General features: G+C 47.8%; 1 protein-coding gene across 1 annotated transcript in view; it reads right to left on the bottom strand.

Annotated features, from left to right (window-relative positions):
- Exn (Ephexin) overlaps nucleotides 1-16,665 on the bottom strand; it is a 250,353-nt gene extending 233,688 nt beyond the window's left edge. The window contains exon 1 of the mRNA XM_086544184.1: nucleotides 16,313-16,665. The gene's annotated coding sequence lies outside the window, so the exon portion shown is untranslated. The remainder of the gene's footprint in view (nucleotides 1-16,312) is intronic.
- Between the last annotated feature and the right edge of the window lie 329 nt (nucleotides 16,666-16,994).

Genomic DNA, 16,994 nt, shown 5'->3' with positions numbered 1-16,994 from the left:
CCCTGCAAGCCCAGACATACTGACGTTCACTCGGCCCCCTCGCCCGCGCCCCCCTCACCCTCATCTTCCCTCACCCTCACCCTCATCAAGCCTCACCCTCACCCTCATCTCTCCTCACCCTCATCACTCCTCACCCTCATCAAGCCTCCCCCCCTCATCTCTCCTCACCCTCACCCTCATCTCTCCTCACCCTCATCTCTCCTCACCCTCATCTCTCCTTACCCTCACCCTCATCTCTCCTCACCCTCATCACTCCTCACCCTCATCAGTCCTCCCCCTCCCCCCTCACCCTCATCTTCCCTCCCCCTCATCTCTCCTCACCCTCACCCTCATCTCTCTTCACCCTCACCCTCATCTTCCTTCACCCTCATCTCCGCTCCCCAAATCCTTCGCCCTCAGCAAACCCTCTCCAGAAAGCAGAGGAGGCTACTACACCCGAGAGAGAGAGAGAGAGAGAGAGAGATTTTGGAGAGGGAGTATGAGTGGACGTAGCAGTGTGAGGAGAGAGATTAGAAGTAGAGAGAGTGAGAGAGAGGGAGGAGAGAGAGAGGCAGAGAGAAGTCGAGAGAAGAGAGGAGGAGAGGGGAAAAGGAGAGATGGTAGAGAGTGGGAGAGGAGGAGATGGAGAGAAGAGGAGGTGAGAGAGAGAGAGAGAGGAGAGAGGAGGACGTGAGAGAAACGAGGGAAGTGATGAGAGGAGAGAGAGAGAGAGAGAGAGAAGGAGAAAGTAAGAGAGAAAGAGAGTGAAGAGAGAGGAGGCAAGAGGAGAGAGAGAGAGAGAGAGAGAGAGAGAGAGAGAGAGAGAGAGAGAGAGAGAGAGAGAGAGAGAGAGAGAGAGAAAGAGAGAGAGACAGAGAGAGAGAGAGGGAGTGAGACAGCGCGGAGGGCAAATCCCGCGACGTGCGTGCTGAGGCCGGGTTCTCCTCGCCGTCACACACACACACACACACACACACACACACACACACACACACACACACACACACACACACACACACACACATAAACATAAACATATAAACACCAAACGTATCTTCAGGCTACCACACCGAACCACATGCTACACATACCTCATACTTTCAAAATACACATCACACATGCATATCATCAGAGACATCATATTAATACTACCGACCCCCCCCCATATATAAAGCATCTATAAATATACAAATAAACCTAGACATACATAATCCACCCATGGACATAATCAACATAAATACACATACTCCAATTAGCCTACATACCCACAAACCAACATAAAAAATCCCCATTTCGTAAACAACAATATACGACCAAAAGTTGCTCATTTCCACAATACAAAAACAACAACAACAACAACAAAAACTAAAATCACATCTCATCCCCATTAACTACACCGATGCATATAAACCCTCCCAATATAAACATCAAACGCATGATACCGAACGTATTCTCTTTTTACCCTTCTTTTTTTTAATAAGGCGCAAATAAGTCGCAGAACAAGTTTACGAAGAAGCAGAAAGTGAAAGAACGAGATGACCAGCCTGGGCTTCGTCGAGAGAGGCTTAGCGAGCGGAGGAGCGTCTTCTTGGCTTGTCGGCGCCGCTCCTGTTGGCTCGTTTTCCCTTTGGAGCTTCGAGCAGGGGGGCGCAGGGGGAACGCGCATAGAAACGCATAGAAACGCATATATGTGTGTGTGTGTGTATGTATCTCTCTCTCTCGCTTTCGTTTTTTTTCTCTCTCTATCTCTATCTCTCTCTCTCTCTCTCTCTCTCTCTATCTCTATCTCTATCTCTATCTCTATCTCTATCTCTATCTCTATCTCTATCTCTATCTCTATCTCTATCTCTATCTCTATCTCTATCTCTATCTCCATCTCCATCTCCATCTCCATCTCCATCTCCATCTCTATCTCTATCTCTATCTCTATCTCTCTATCTCTATCTCTCTATCTCTATCTCTCTCTCTATATATATATATATATATATATATATATATATATATATATATATATATATAATGTATGTATGTATACACACGTCCATTTATTCACACATATACACACACGCACACACACACACGCCTACGCACACACAAAAACACAGACACCATTGGTACATGCTTGCAAGTGAGTTTGTGTATTTGTGCGTAACTAAATCGATATTTTTTCCTCCTTGATTTCTTTCAGTGCGACTCCAATAAACAAATGAACATCGTGCCTCACACATCATCAATTCCGTTATATGCATGATAATCTTTGCTCCCTCTCTCACCATAATAGACAATCCTTCCATCAGGTACATCACCATCAGATGCATCACCATCAGATTCATCACCATCAGCTCACTCACAAAGCAAGGTGCCAGAGGTGCCAACGCTGATAAATTCGAAATGAAACGCAGCCATAGAGACAAGTTCCTAACATGTTTACACCAACGTCCGTTTCCGTGCGCGTCGACTTTGACCGACATCCGTGCGGGTCACGAAGACCTGCGCGACGAGGGCATAAGCGAAGACGTCGGAGACAGCTCGAGGGACACCGCCGAGCCCACCTGCCCACCTGCCCCCCTGCCCACCTGCCCACCTGCCCACCCAAGGGCCGCGGGGGAGAGACACCCTCCCACAACCTTCAACACTTGGTAATTCATATCGCCTTTATAAATATGGACGAGGGTTCCGCTGTAATGTTTCTGGCAGGTAAGTGGTGGCCAAGGATGGATAGACGGAGGGAAGGAGGGAGGGAGGGGGGAAAGGGGGGGATAGGGGGGAAAGGGGGGTAGGGAGGGAAGAGGGGAGAAAGGGGGGGATTGGGAGGGAGGGAGGGAGGGAAGGGGGGGAAGGGGGGGATAGGGGGGAAGAGGGAGGAAGGGAGAAGAAAGGGAGGGAGGGAGGGAGAGGAATAGGGAAGAAGGGAGGGAGGGAGGAAAGGGGGAAAAAGGGAGGGAAGGGGGAAAAAGTGGGGGGAGGGAGGGAGGGAAGGAGATAAAGAGGGAGGGAGGGAGGGAAGGGGGAGAAAGGGAGGGAGGGAGGGAAAGAAAGAGGGAGAATGGAAGGGAGGGAGAGAAAGGGGGAAGAAGGGAGGGAGGGAGAGAAAGAGGGAGGAGAGGAGGGAAGGAGAGAAAGAAGGAGGGAGGAAGAGAGCGAAAGAAAGAGTGAGGGAAGGAGAGGCAGAAGAAGGGAGAGAGGGAGAGAAAGAGGGAGGGAGTTAGAGAGAGAAAAAGGGAGGAAGGGATGGAGGAAGAGAAAGAGAGAGGGAAGGAGGGAGTGAGTGAGAGAAAAAGAGAGGGAAGGAGGGAGGGAGGGATGGAGGGAGGGAGGGAGGGCTGGAAGGAGGGAGCCGCACCAGAGCAGGGGGACGCGGCGGTCTGTGACTCCAGCGCAGGCGTCGCCCGGACCCTATAATCTGCATTCATTAGCTTTTTTCGCATTTAACGAAGAGCAGCCTAATGGTTTATCCTAGTTTCACGGCTGCATTCTTCGGGCCTGTTCGCTTTCACAGAGCGCCCGGCGTCTTTTCGGCCGCCGAGACTGTTCCTTCCTCCAGTTCGGGCGGATTGGCCAATCATAGCGATCTCACAGCGCCAGATTCGGGCGATTACCTCAGCTCTGACATCGCCTCTTGGACTGACGCCGACCTCTCGCAGAGTGGACAGCCTTGGACGCTCTCGCTCGCTCTTTCTCTCGCTCTCGCTCTCGGTTTCTTTCTCTCTCTCTCTCTCGCTCTCGCTCGCTCTCTTACTCTCTTGCTCGCTCTCTTTCTCTCTCGCTCGCTCTCGGTTTCTCTCTCTCTCGCTCTCTCGATCGTTTTCACGCTCGCTCTCTTGCTCTCTCGCTCTCTCTCTCTCTCTCTCTCTCTCTCTCTCTCTCTCTCTCTCTCTCTCTCTCTCTCTCTCTCTCTCTCTCTCTCTCTCTCTCTCTCTCTCTCTCTATCTTTCTCTTTCTCTTTCTCTTTTTCTCTTTCTATCTATCTCTCTCTTTCATTCTCTCGTTTTCTCACTTGGTTTTCATCTCGCCCCTGATCTCGCTCTCACTCTCGCTTTTCCCCTTAACATCTTCCTTCCGCTTTCACTTGTTTTCGCTCTCGGATTCCCCTTCTGCCTTTCTCTGATCCTCTTTCTTTCTCCCTGTTGGACATGTCATCGCACCCTTCCCTCCCCCTCCCCCCCTCTGCCTTTCCCTCTCCCTCCTTCCTCTCCCTCTCCCTCTCCCTCCCCTTCTCCCTCTCCCTCTCCCTCTCCCTCTCCCTCTCCCTCTCCCTCTCCCTCTCCCTCTCCCCACCCTCTCCCTCTCCCTCTCCCTCTCCCTCCCCCTCACCCTCCTTCCTCTCCCTCTCCCTCCCTCCCCCCCTCTCCCTCTCCCTCCCCCCCCTCTCCTTCCCCCTCCCCAGCAAGAGCTCTTCCCTTTCACACACAACACATAACAAAGCACAGACCAGCACATCACGCAGTGCACTAAAACTACACAACACAACACACACGCAATACACCGCGTCTAGCAAGAACATAAAAAACATAACAGCACATCCATAACACATTGCGCCCTAGAACACACACGTTACATAATACAAAACACTTAACACACACACACAGAGCATACCGCGTCCAGCAACACACGCAGAAGACCCTGCGCCCTACAACACACACTGCAACTTAACACTGCAACACTGTACGTAGCCTGCCCTCTTCCCACACCAATGCGATGTGAACCGCATCTCTTTCAACACTAGCAACTTGTCCCGCTCTGCAACACTTCAGATAAACGCTTTATTTTCCCCTACAACTAAAAAAGAAAAAGAAAAAAAGAAAAGAAAAACTTGACCTTGAACTTCACAAAAATTTGGACTCTAGATTCCAATAAAACTTAAACTGAAAACTAAAGCTAAACATAGATCTGAATTCACCTAACCTTAAACTTAACGCATAAACCTAACCTCACCAAAACCCAAATCCACCCAAACATAACCTCCACATAAAGCAAACCTTTACTCCACCTCACAGTAAAACCTCAACCACCAACAGCCAAAAATTCCACTCGAGCCAACCAGCCAACCAGCCACACCTCGCCAACCAAGGTCCCCAAGGGCCTCTCCTCCCTCCGCCAGGCATACAGGCATAACAGGCGGGCACGGAAACCAAGCGGGCATCGAGAGCACAGAACTACATCATGCCTCCACCTAGTGATCAAGCCTGACTTCGTCCCTCCATGGTAAGGCGCTTGACCCCGGCGGCCGCTCATACCCTGCGCTGCCGGGGAGGGATTTCGTAACATTATTCGGAGTCGCAAAATTAAAGACAATGAACTTCTAAGGGAGTTTGTTTTCGCTTCGTTTTGTTTTCTTTGGGGGGGCGGGGGGGGAGCTCTGAGGTACTCGTTCGTTGGTTATTTTTGTATGCTTGGCTGCCATTTTCGAAAACTTGTTTGTTAATGAAGCAATGGATTATAAACAAGAGAATTCACTCAACATTTTCACGTCGTCGAGAGAGCAAAACCTCAGAGGCGCGTCGAGACGTCGAGACGTCGAGACGGGATAATTCGTCGAACCAGTTGAATAACACGGCGAAACATCGTGCCTGGCTGGTGAAAAAAAACTAACGGCTATTGGAGTCCAAAAACAACAGTGTAATACACAGTCAATGTCAGTCAAGAAGAAAAAAAAACAAACATGGGAATTCATGAGTATCATGTCAGTTTTTACGAGCCTTGTTTACGAAGATGACAATCAAAAAGGAACTCGTCATTCTAGCGTCTCTAGTAATAATGATAATGGCATCTACACGATGGATTTATGGTCCCAACTCGCCTTCCCCCTCCCCTCCCCTCCCCCTACCCCCCGCTCGGCAACTAAACAAATACACAAGAAAAGACGTGCAGCTGATCTTGACACCTGCGACGGCAGATGTCCATCGAGTTCCCACTGGCTCAAGGTGAGGAGACTATTGGGTCACCATGTCGTGGCACGCTGCTCGCACTCGCACACACTCGCCGGGCATTGAGCTGGGGGATCCACAGAGGCTGTTGGATCGCCACCAAGTGCACCTACCCCGACGCCCCCTCCCCCGCCCCCTCCCTCGCCCCCTCCCCCCTCAAGCTCACTCCTGAATCCCTTGCCTCCCCTCTCCCACAAACCCCTCTTTCGCTTCTCTCAGCCGGACTCCCTCACTCGACCTCCCTCCCTTTTTTCCTCCCTCTCGTTCCCACGACCATCATCTCCGTTTCTTCCTTTGATTCTTCCTTCGCCGCTTCTCCTCACCTCCTCCTCGTCCTCCTCCTCTCACCTTCCTCTTCTTCCCTCCTTCTCCTCCTTCCTCTTCTCTCTCTCTTCCCTCCTCTCCCCCCCCCCCTCCCTCCTCCTCCTCCCTCTCCTCCCCCTCCCCCTCCTCCTCCTCCCCCCCTCCTCTCCCCCCTCCCCCTCCTCCTCCCCCCCTCCTCCTCCCCTTCCTCCTCCTCTTCCTCCCCCCTCCTCCTCTTCCCCCCCTCCTCCTCCCTCCTCTTTCTCCCCCCTCCTCCTCCTCCTCCCCCCACCTCCTCTTCCCCCCCTCCTCCCCTCCTCCTCCTCCTCCTCCTCTGCCCCCCACCCCCTTCCCCCTCAGCCCCTACCTGGCTCCTTGCCCAGGTGTGTGGCTGACCCTCTCCCAGACACAACATGTGATCGCCGTGTCTAAGGGATTCAGTGTCTTGGGGCGAGTCTTAAAACCCTCGCCGCAAGACAGTGCAAATGACCACGCATTCCTCCGATACGAAGGATCCCCAGAGCTTAGTAGGATATGAAAAGGATCCCACGGGAAGAAAACTCTCCTTCTCTACGTAGATGATGCTGACGAATCGCCCAGCCTCTGAAAGCGTAGCCACTATGGGCGGCGAGGATCATTCGCTTTAAAAAAAACAAAAAAAAAACAGTGAATTATCGACAGAAATTGCAATGAATGCAATGCTAATAGAATGTCAGTTGAGCAAATACCTCCATATGCGCCTGGCAGAGTGATGTAATTCACGCAGCTCGTCTGTCCGATCGCTGAGGAAGAGAAGCACCGAAGCATGAAAAGATGTAAATCTATCTCATGGCAAATAATAGTTGGAGGAGCGAATGCACACGGAGTCATTTCGCTACAGGAACGTGAACCATGAATTGAATCGCTCTGCTTTTATTAAGAATGATAAAAAAAAACTTCTGAAGTAGCAGAAAATAAAAACCGCACGAGTCAACCCACCGTCGCATTCGGACCTCAACGCTGCGTGAAGAAAGCATCTTTTAAGCCATCTGTCTACTGAAGACAACGTTTTCTCTCATTAGAAAGGGAATGCGAACCTAAATGATATTTATCTTGTTGTGCGATAAGGAGTCTAGTCTGACTCGAAACGTATTTGTTTACTGCTTCCCTTGTTAATGTACTTGTGTTTCGTGCTTGTAGTGAAAACAATAATAAAAGCAATGATAAGGCAAGTCAGTATTGATATGACGATGAAGAAGAGAGGAATAGGGGAAGAAATACACCAAGAATTACTCTAATAAGGTTGACATGAGCAGCGCAAGGTTCGGAAGAGCATGAGAGCGAGAGGAGCATCGCCTTGCGCACTCCCGCTCCGGCCGAGGCGGAGGGAGGACTGGCATAGCTCCTGCCCGAGGGAAGGTCTTGGTCTTGGCTCTGGCCCCAGCCCCGTGGAATGCGCCGCCGCCGGATCCCCCTGAATAGATTAATCAGAGTGGAAATCTGCAATTTTAAATGGGCGACTGGACCGTCCTTTGGGAACACGCGACCCGTGGAAAACACTGCAAACGCCGGCTGGATCACAGGGGCGCCCGAGAGGCCGAGTGGGCGAGCAAGATGAAGGAGCTAAAGGCGAGGGCTAAAGAGGAACGGAGACGTCACACGGAAGAAATATACGGAGGATAAACGAGCCGAGATCTGGAGGAGGCCAGCCGAGACGCGGGAGCTTCGCCTCCACCTCGACTCGACCCCCAGCCTCCTCGCTCCCCTCCCGAGCAGCGCGACGGAGGAGCGGGAGCGAACTACGAGGACGAGGCAATGGCAAGCCGGAGTAAGAAAAGTTGGAATATATTAAAACAAGAAGGTCAGGATAAGGTGAACCAGAGGGTATTTATGTTTTTGTGGCGGCGGCCGGCCAGCACGCGGCGGCGGCGGCGGCTGCGGCGGCGGTGGAGATGGTGAGCGGCGCGGCCACTCACAGCCCTCAAGATCAACCGACACAAAAAAGCCTGGCACAGGTCCAGCCCCGCGCATCTTCCACGAAAAAAGTGAAAGCAAAATAGTGTAGCGACGGGGGACTCCTCTCTATGCCTATGCAAGGATACTTTCTTCGGAGCAACGGCGGCAACAGCGGGCAGCGAGCAGGTTTCAACATTTCGATATAACATGCTATTGCGCTGGGACACGTCACGACGCCCATGGGCCTGTCTGCCTGTCTGCCTGTCTGCCTGCCTCCCTACCTGTCTGCATGACACGCACGCCGACCAAACTGTCATACTTATTTCCGGGACACGAGGTCGAAGCCGAGGGCGCAGGTCGGGACAGTCACGTAGCCCTCCCTTCGCTCCCTTCGATGCACTCGGCGCCGTCGACTGTCCCAGGCAGATTCGTCAGAGGAAAATACGCTGGAAACATTTGTATATACTTGCTACTCGTGATACTCTTCAAAGACATTGATAAATCTCTGGAGAAATAGTGACTGCAATATTTGTCAACATAGTGATGGGAATGGATATACAAGATTCATTTTCATGCAAGGTGTCATCATCACCTAAATACGTTCTTTGCAGGATCGGCCTCCACCAAGGAAGGCAAATCCTACTGTTGATCTGAAGCGCCGAAGAAGAGTCCTGTGGGGAGTCCGTGGCGATTGGAAATGCAGGTGAGTGTGAAGCCCCGAAGAGAAATAATTCCATGGTGATTATTTCGGGAGACAGGATCTGTTGTGGGCCTGACGTTAAGAGACGCCATAGTAGATCCGTTTTGCAGAGGGAGGAATCCTCTTGACGTCCCCTCCATAAACGCACAAAGTTCGAACTAAAATCTCCTTATCGGATTAATAAAAATTTAGGGAAAAGTGAAGTATGTGATGTGATGATGTATGTAGCATCGAGAATTGCTTTGTAGTGGATCTAGTGAGAAGAAGAAGGAGATTTTAAAATACCTTCTGTCTTTAGTGTCGTATGACAAGATGAACACAAGCATAGCAACAAAGGTGGATTCTTTAAATAGGCCTAATAACAGAATAAACACTTCGCCGTAAGAGTCTACTCTGACTCGAAAAGTCATGGTTTAGTGTTTCATTTATGATTATGGCTGTTTCATTTCGTCAGATAAGATCATTCGTTGGTGGATCTGAAAAAAATACCCATGATCATCCTGCATTGTTTCTCTGGAAGAAAATATCACTATACGAATTTCTTTAAGTTCAGTGAGAGATCCTCGCTAAGTTTGACAGTCTTGTAAAGCGAATAAACAAATAAATAAACAAGTCTACGAAATAAGTTCAAGTAGTGAGAGAGCTCGGCGCGAGAGAGCGCAGCGCCCCTTTTGAGGTAACGTGTATGGAAGTCCCTTGAGGCAACCGTGCCGACTGCCGGGGCTAGGGAGGGAGTCTCCATGGTGGGTCTGGAAGTTCCGGGAAGGTCTGGAACGCGGATGCTTTGGTGGCTCCCCCCCCTCTCCCCCCTCTCCCCTCTCCCTCTCCCTCTCCCTCTCCCTTCCCCTCCTTACCCCTTACCCTTATGCCCTATGCCCTCATCCCCTCCACCTCCCCTATCCCCTTATCCCACCCTCTTATCCCCTCCTCGCCCCCCCTCCCCCTCCCTTCCCTTCCCTCCCCCCCACCAGCTCTCGCCCCCCGTCCCTAGGCCCCCCGACACTCCACTTGTTTGACAGCTCGTAGGTCATTCACTACACAAATCATGCATGCACGCCTCGCGCCCTTTCAAGATCCTGCCTAATCACCTCGTATTACTGGGGGGGGGGGGGGGGGCTCTTGAGATAATACGCGCTGCTGGCCGCGGATGCCTCCATGTATGCTATGCCCGGCGATATGCCCCAGTTGTGTGTGTGTGTGTGTTTGTGCTTGTGTGTGTTTATGTGTGTGTTTGTGTGTGTGTTTGTGCTTGTGTGTGTGTGTCTATGTGTGTGCGTGTGTGTTTCTATATGTGTGTGTGTGTGTTTGTGCTTGTGTGTGTGTGTGTGTGTTTATGTGTGTGTGCGTGTGCGTGTGTGTGTGTATGTCTGTCAGCGCGCGCGCGTCAGTGCATGTGCGTGCGTCCGTATACCCTTGTGCCTCTCTGCGTTCATCATAAGTGTTAGCCAATGAGTAAAAATAATCTACGGGAGCCGAGCGTGCGTGGGCGAGGGAAAGTGTGCGTGTCAATCAGCTTCTATCGGCTGACCGTGAGTGAGTGACCTTTCATAATGCGGTGCGTGAGCGTGCGTCCACATCTCATATATTGGGGAAATACAGTGCTATGATGCTACGTAACAGGTACAGTGCCCAGGACAGGTAACCCAAGATGACGATCTTTATCATTATCATTATTATTATCATTATTACCATCATTACTATTTGCATTATCATCATCATCCTTCTTATCATCTCTATTATAATCAGCATTATCATTATTACAACTAATGATAATGATAATGATAATATCAATATCATTATCATAAATAACAATATCCTTATTATCACCAGTATCATTATTACTATCATTATTTTTTATAATTTCAATCATTACTCTTCAAATCATTTTTACCATAACTGTCATTATCATTGTTGTTATTATTGTGGTTGTTGTTGGTGTAGCAATATAAAGAATAATGATAATAACAACAACAACAAAAAGTATAACACTAATCATAACTCTAACAGAGACACACCAAAGTAGCTCTACTGGGGACATGGCTTCCGTCATTAAAACCCACGAATAAAGTTAAGGAGAATCCGTTTAAAAGAAAATATTAATGAGTGAAACCTCATACACTTTCTTCGGCATTACATAGCCACAGAGTTTTGAGAGGGTCTGTGGCCATCCTTAACGTTAACAAAACACTAGCATTAAGTCCCACATGCAGAAAAAATAGATATATTTACTCATTTTTCTCTTTTTGCTATTCAGTCCATCAAATGAAGTGAGAGAGAAGAAGGGGAGACCAGGTCCTGACCTCCTAGACGCGAACGCACGCACACACACACACACACAACACAACACAACACAACACAACACAACACAACACAATACAACACAACACACACACACACACACACACACACACACACACACACACACACAACACAACACAACACAACACAACACAACACAACACAAAAACAACACACACACACACACACACACACACACACAACACAACACAACACAACACAACACAACACAACACAACACAACACAACACAGCCCAACACATACCCAACCAGCCAACCCCCCCCCCCCCAACCCAACCGACGCAGACACCTCAACACCTGCGATCTCGATTAAGTTTCGGAAAGGCCCGCGCGGGGCATTGTCTGATAATGGCGGGGCAGGAGATTCACCCTCAGCTGACGGCGAAGGCACACTTCCGCCCAAGGCCCTCCGAATGCACACGAGAGCATTTCATGACCTTATTATGGCTCGCTGACTCTCGCAGGGCATACGGGAGGCATTAATTGCAAGGCGGAACCCATCACGCACTGCGGTTCCTGGTTTCAAAACGAGGTGATGATGCTTCTTTGATGAGGGTAAGTGTAATAGAGATGAATAAGTGGTTGCTTATGATGCTGATCGTGTTTATTTTGCAATGGCTCTTAAGCATGTATTGGGGTCCTGGGTGCATGTGCATAGCGGGACAATAAGAGATGAATCACACCCATGAATGGCCGATCATCTAGTTTCCATTCCCTTCGAGTTACAAATGCCATTTCGCCTTTCCAGAATTTTGGATGATTATCGGAGTAGGACCTCTGGCAGCTCCGATTTTCTGGCGACCCGATCAGATCCGTCTGGCTTCCTCACCTCGCAGCTGTAAGCAGTCCCAGCCCGTCTCCAGGAGCCCTCATTCCCCCCTCGCTCTCGCCCGCGCCCGCTACCTCCCACCGCCTCCACCCAGACCACCCGGAACGTCACGCCCACCTGCAGCCACACCCGACCCTCCTGCCCACCCACAACCGAGGCGACTGTGCCTGAGCCTTCCTCCCTCCACCCACCCTTGCGTCCGAGGAAAGCCTTTTGTAAAGTACCATCGACTATGGACGTGTTCCTTCGTGATCTTTGTGTTCCTCGCCTCTCTCACTGCCCTTTGCTGCGGTGAATACATCAGCCGCCGCCATCCTTTGTGGCAGTCCTTGCATACATCCTCCTGATCCTTGACGTAAGACTTAGACGTGCAGGAGACATGATGGCCTACAACTTGAATGGAACTAAATTCCGTGTTTATGCGCTGACATGAATCTCCACACAGCAGAGGCTGTGGGAGTAGTCCGTTTCATGCATGACGTAAAGAGCATGACACACTTCCACCTGAGGTAGCCCACAGGTCCCCCACGTTGGACTCAAAGCGTGAACCGCAGCGCTCAGCAGCCAAAATATATCGGAACCACTTACGAACCACAGCCACGCCACCCCCCCTCCCCCTTGCTCAGCATCTGAAGGGGCAAGCCCGCGTTTCCGACACCATTCCGACGATTACTCTAGGCCGTCCGTGGCAGCGACCGCAGCGCAGCCACGGCCCGGCCGGCTGCAGCAACAATGCGGCTCCACTCACCCCGACCGCGAAGCTCAATGAAAGCTAAACGTAAACACCCGGCAAGAAAGTAACATCACGAACACACACACTCTCTCGCCCACAAACCCTCGAAGCCACATCACTTCTAACCCGATCCGGGACTCACTCGCTTCGCCCTCGCAGATGAAACCTCGGTACATTTTCGGCCATAACAGCCATCAGCCGTCGCCGTTCCTCTTCGCCGGACACTCGTACATGGCCGCTTGTGTACCGCGGCCTCGCAGGAACATGTCTGAGCAAGCGTTCGAGATAATAAAGGACTCAAGCAAATCATCGACAGCCTGGGAAAGGAGAGGCGAGTGCTTCTCAAGGCTCCTATCTTTTTTAAGAAGCACGAGGATGAAATGTGTAAGTTCTACGTGGTGAGGACGTCCCTTAATTCAACTTTCCATACCGATTGCTAATACGCTGATTGTTTTGTAAGGTGTTTAACATGATTTCACGCTCTGTTGGAAACAGGGCTCTTTGAAGCAAGAATATTTCAAATATGAAATATTTCAAATAGGAATAAATATGTCTTTCTATCTGTATACCTTTCAGCTTATATATATATATATATTATATATATATATATATATATATATATATATATATATATATTATATATATATATATATTACATATATATATATATATTATATATATATTTATATATATATATATATATATATATATATATATTTATTTATTTATTTATGCATATTTATGTATCTACATGTATATACATGTACTGTATATATATATGTATTTATGTATATAGACAGATAGACAGGTAAATGAATATACGTGTTTCTAGGACTCCAGGCGCAAGAATGAGCTAATCCTGACCAATTTGGAAGTGGGGGACGGAAGAGCCACACCGGGGAGGCCCAAAACCGGACCCCATAAACAACCTCCTTCCTTTCCGGGCCCACACATTCTCCCACAACCTCTCGAGTGGCCAGCTTCGACATCGATTGGATGCAATGAAACAATTAGCCGTTGCAACGCTCTTTTTTCCTCCTTCCTTCGCACTGGGTGACGGCCATGGCGTGGGAGGCGTGACATGATAGTTGCATGATAGAAGTGCATGATAGAAGTGATGTGAGACGACGGCGACCCTGTACCCACGGTGTCCAAACGACCCCCCTCTACCGCCCCCTCCCCCATCCCGACCCATTTGGGCGACGACGAAAACCTCGAGGGAAAACCGCTCACCAAAATCACTTTTGAAATCCGACAGCAACTCCCCTTTAGGCAGTGTGTGTGTTTCCCCCCGGGCGAACTTCTGCCACGAGCCGTCTGACCACCGTGGTGCCGCGGACGCCCCCGTGGGAGAGCTCTTGCGGCAGCAGGGGGGAGGGGGTGACCGAGACTCTCCTTGCCAACGGCGTCTTGGGTGCTGACTCTCCCTTTCTCTCTTTCTCCCTTTCTCCCTTTCCTCCTTCTTCCTCACTTCTATTTCATCCTCTCTTCCTTTAACCTCCTCTTCCCCTCTTCTCTTTCCTCTTCTTTCCACCCATTCCCTCTCTTTTCCCTCCTTTTCCCCCTCCACCCCGCCCCTTTTTATTCTCCTCCCTCAAATCCTCACCCCCTCCCCCCATTTAGACGGAGTAGTTATCTGTCTGAAGATTGTTGCAAATGCAAGTTTGTTTACCTTGGGGTTTGTATGTTTGTGTGTGTGTTTATGTGTGCGTGTTTATGTGTGTGTGTGTTTATGTGTGTGAGTGTGTGTATGTGTGTGTTTATGTGTGTGTGTGTGTGTGTGTGTGTGTTTATGTGTGTGTGTGTGTGTGTGTGTTTATGTGTGTGTGTGTTAATGTGTGTGTGTGTGTGTTTATGTGTGTGTGTGTGTCTATGTGTGTGTGTTTATGTGTGTGTGTCTGTGTGTGTGAGTGTGTGTTTTTATGTGCGTGTGTGTGTTTATGTGTGTGTGCATGTGTGTGTGTGTATGTGTGTGTGTGTGTGTGTGTGTGTGTGTGTATGTGTGTGTGTGTGTGTGCTCGTGCGTGGGGATGGGGACGTGAGGTAGGGTATGGGTTTGTGTACATCCATATACATACACAACGTCTAATGCATATGTGTTTGTGAAATATTAATAAATATGTATAAAGCTCGGTTTTGAACGTAAAATTTCGTTGTTATCTTTTCTTCTTTAATTCGCACATGAGGTAATAAGAATCTTTTGTTTGGTATGGCGTCTATAATGTGCAAGCTGCGTATTTGTTATCGTGTTTGATCAAGAAAATAAATTTATATTACGTGTAAATTTTATTTCGGTGTTTCTTCCAAATCTTGATAATTATGGATTTGTCCAGTTCGAAAAAAAATCTTGCCTTTATAGTATGTCTGTAAACGTACACGAGTAGTCTTGTTTATGTCAGGGCAAGAGTGTGTGTTTGTGTCTGTGATAAAGTCACTTCCTCGTGGTTGATATTCATAATAACAAACAAAAGTCTACGGGACTGGAAACCCCTCTTCCGGCGATGTACCATTCGACAACAAAAAAGTACGAATATATATTTACATGTATCCCTCTGTTGACAAATATGGCATATGTCAGATGTTAAACAAAATGGGGTATTATGAGAATGTTTGCCTTACTTAAAACTTGCGAAATTATATTAAATATAACGTGCAAATTTGATTCATACCTCCAGGAACTTAAAAAAAATGATTCCTTATATTTATCACACATCAGTGTATTTGTTTCACTTCCATAATATACTAGAAAAAAAGTCCAACCACACACATAATACTCCAATACCTAATTTTAAAGAATTGCTATCCATTTTGACCACTTTTTTCCATGCAAGAAGGGCCATAATAACAATCCTAGTTATATTACACAAAATATCAGCACATATCACTGTGCATATATTGACAGTATAGTTCAATCACCCTTCATATAGAGAGATAAAGAAATACCTTTCTATACTTGAGAGAATTTTATTGAGGAAACTCACGTTTGATATAGGCCTATCACAAGCCATATGCTTAATGATTATGATTATCATCTCTTTACATTTAATTACTTCACACATTCTTGATCGTTCAGTTGTTCCTTTTAAATTATTTAAACAAGCTGGTGATACTCTTGAATAACATGTTGCCTTCAAAATTAGCATTGATATTGTGAAAAAATAAAAAATACATCTATTGATATTTCCAAACACCAAAATTATTCTACTATTTTCCAAGCACCAAAACTTAAATTAACTAATATACACTCCAGGCTGCCGCTAAAAGGGCTGGCACAGTGGCACTATAAATGAATAGTAATTACCAGTACATCTTCACCTAAACATCAACGTACTGCAAATAATCTGGTAAAGAATTCTGTAAATAGTTTACCATTTCCCGATAAGAATAAGAATATATTATACAAACATATACTCACCATTTAATTTTTAAAATATACCTGTAACTACAATCTAGCTATAAAAACACCAAACATTTCCCTAGTTTACCAAAAGATTTTTATTTCTATTTTAGTGTCCCTTGCCAATTTCAAATTCCATTCACATTCACCGTTGCTATAACGTAAGAAGAAAAAGAAAAAAAAAACTTACCTCAGGTCAGCAGCGAATAGTTCAGCTCTAAAACACTCTCGCTTTAAATCAACACTCAACGCTTAATTAACACAAAACCAGACTTCGATTTTTACAAAACACACATCACAATCCTCTTCGACGAATCCATATCAATCAATATCTTACAACACGGAGAATTCACCATTCAAAATACAAAACAAAAAAAAAAAAAAAATCACAGCTGATATCCAAACGCAACAAGAAGGAACGCGTCCTCCTCAAAAAAAATATATATATATTTAGAAAATCCAACGGCGATTCAAAGTAAGAACGAGAGACGCGACGACGAGCCGACACACACACCTGTCTCCTCAGGCCTCACAAGCAACACTAACTCACTCGCTCCGGAGGATCGGTCTTCTGGCCCGCGAAGAGGAGGAGGAGGAGGAGGAGGAGGAGGAGGGAAGGAGGAGGAGGGAGATCGCGGCGGCCACACGGAGGGGGTTTTCATGTGTACTTTGAGGAATTAAGATATATAAAAAGATGGTTGGTTTTTTCATTTTGTTTTGATTTTCTTGAATGTATGTGTTCTTAAGGTTTGGAGGTCGCGGCCACGATGGTTTTTTTTGTGTGTACTTTGAGGAATTGAGATAAAAAGATGTTTTTTTTTTTTCATTTTGATTTTCTCGAATGTATGTGTTTTCATTGTTTATCTACCTTG

Source organism: Penaeus japonicus, unplaced genomic scaffold (assembly GCF_977035675.1).
Source record: "Penaeus japonicus unplaced genomic scaffold, GWHDUDI00000001_assembly GWHDUDI00000014, whole genome shotgun sequence".
Taxonomy (NCBI): domain Eukaryota; kingdom Metazoa; phylum Arthropoda; class Malacostraca; order Decapoda; family Penaeidae; genus Penaeus; species Penaeus japonicus.
Note: the sequence above shows the minus strand (reverse complement) of the source record. Positions and strands in the feature narration are given on the sequence as shown.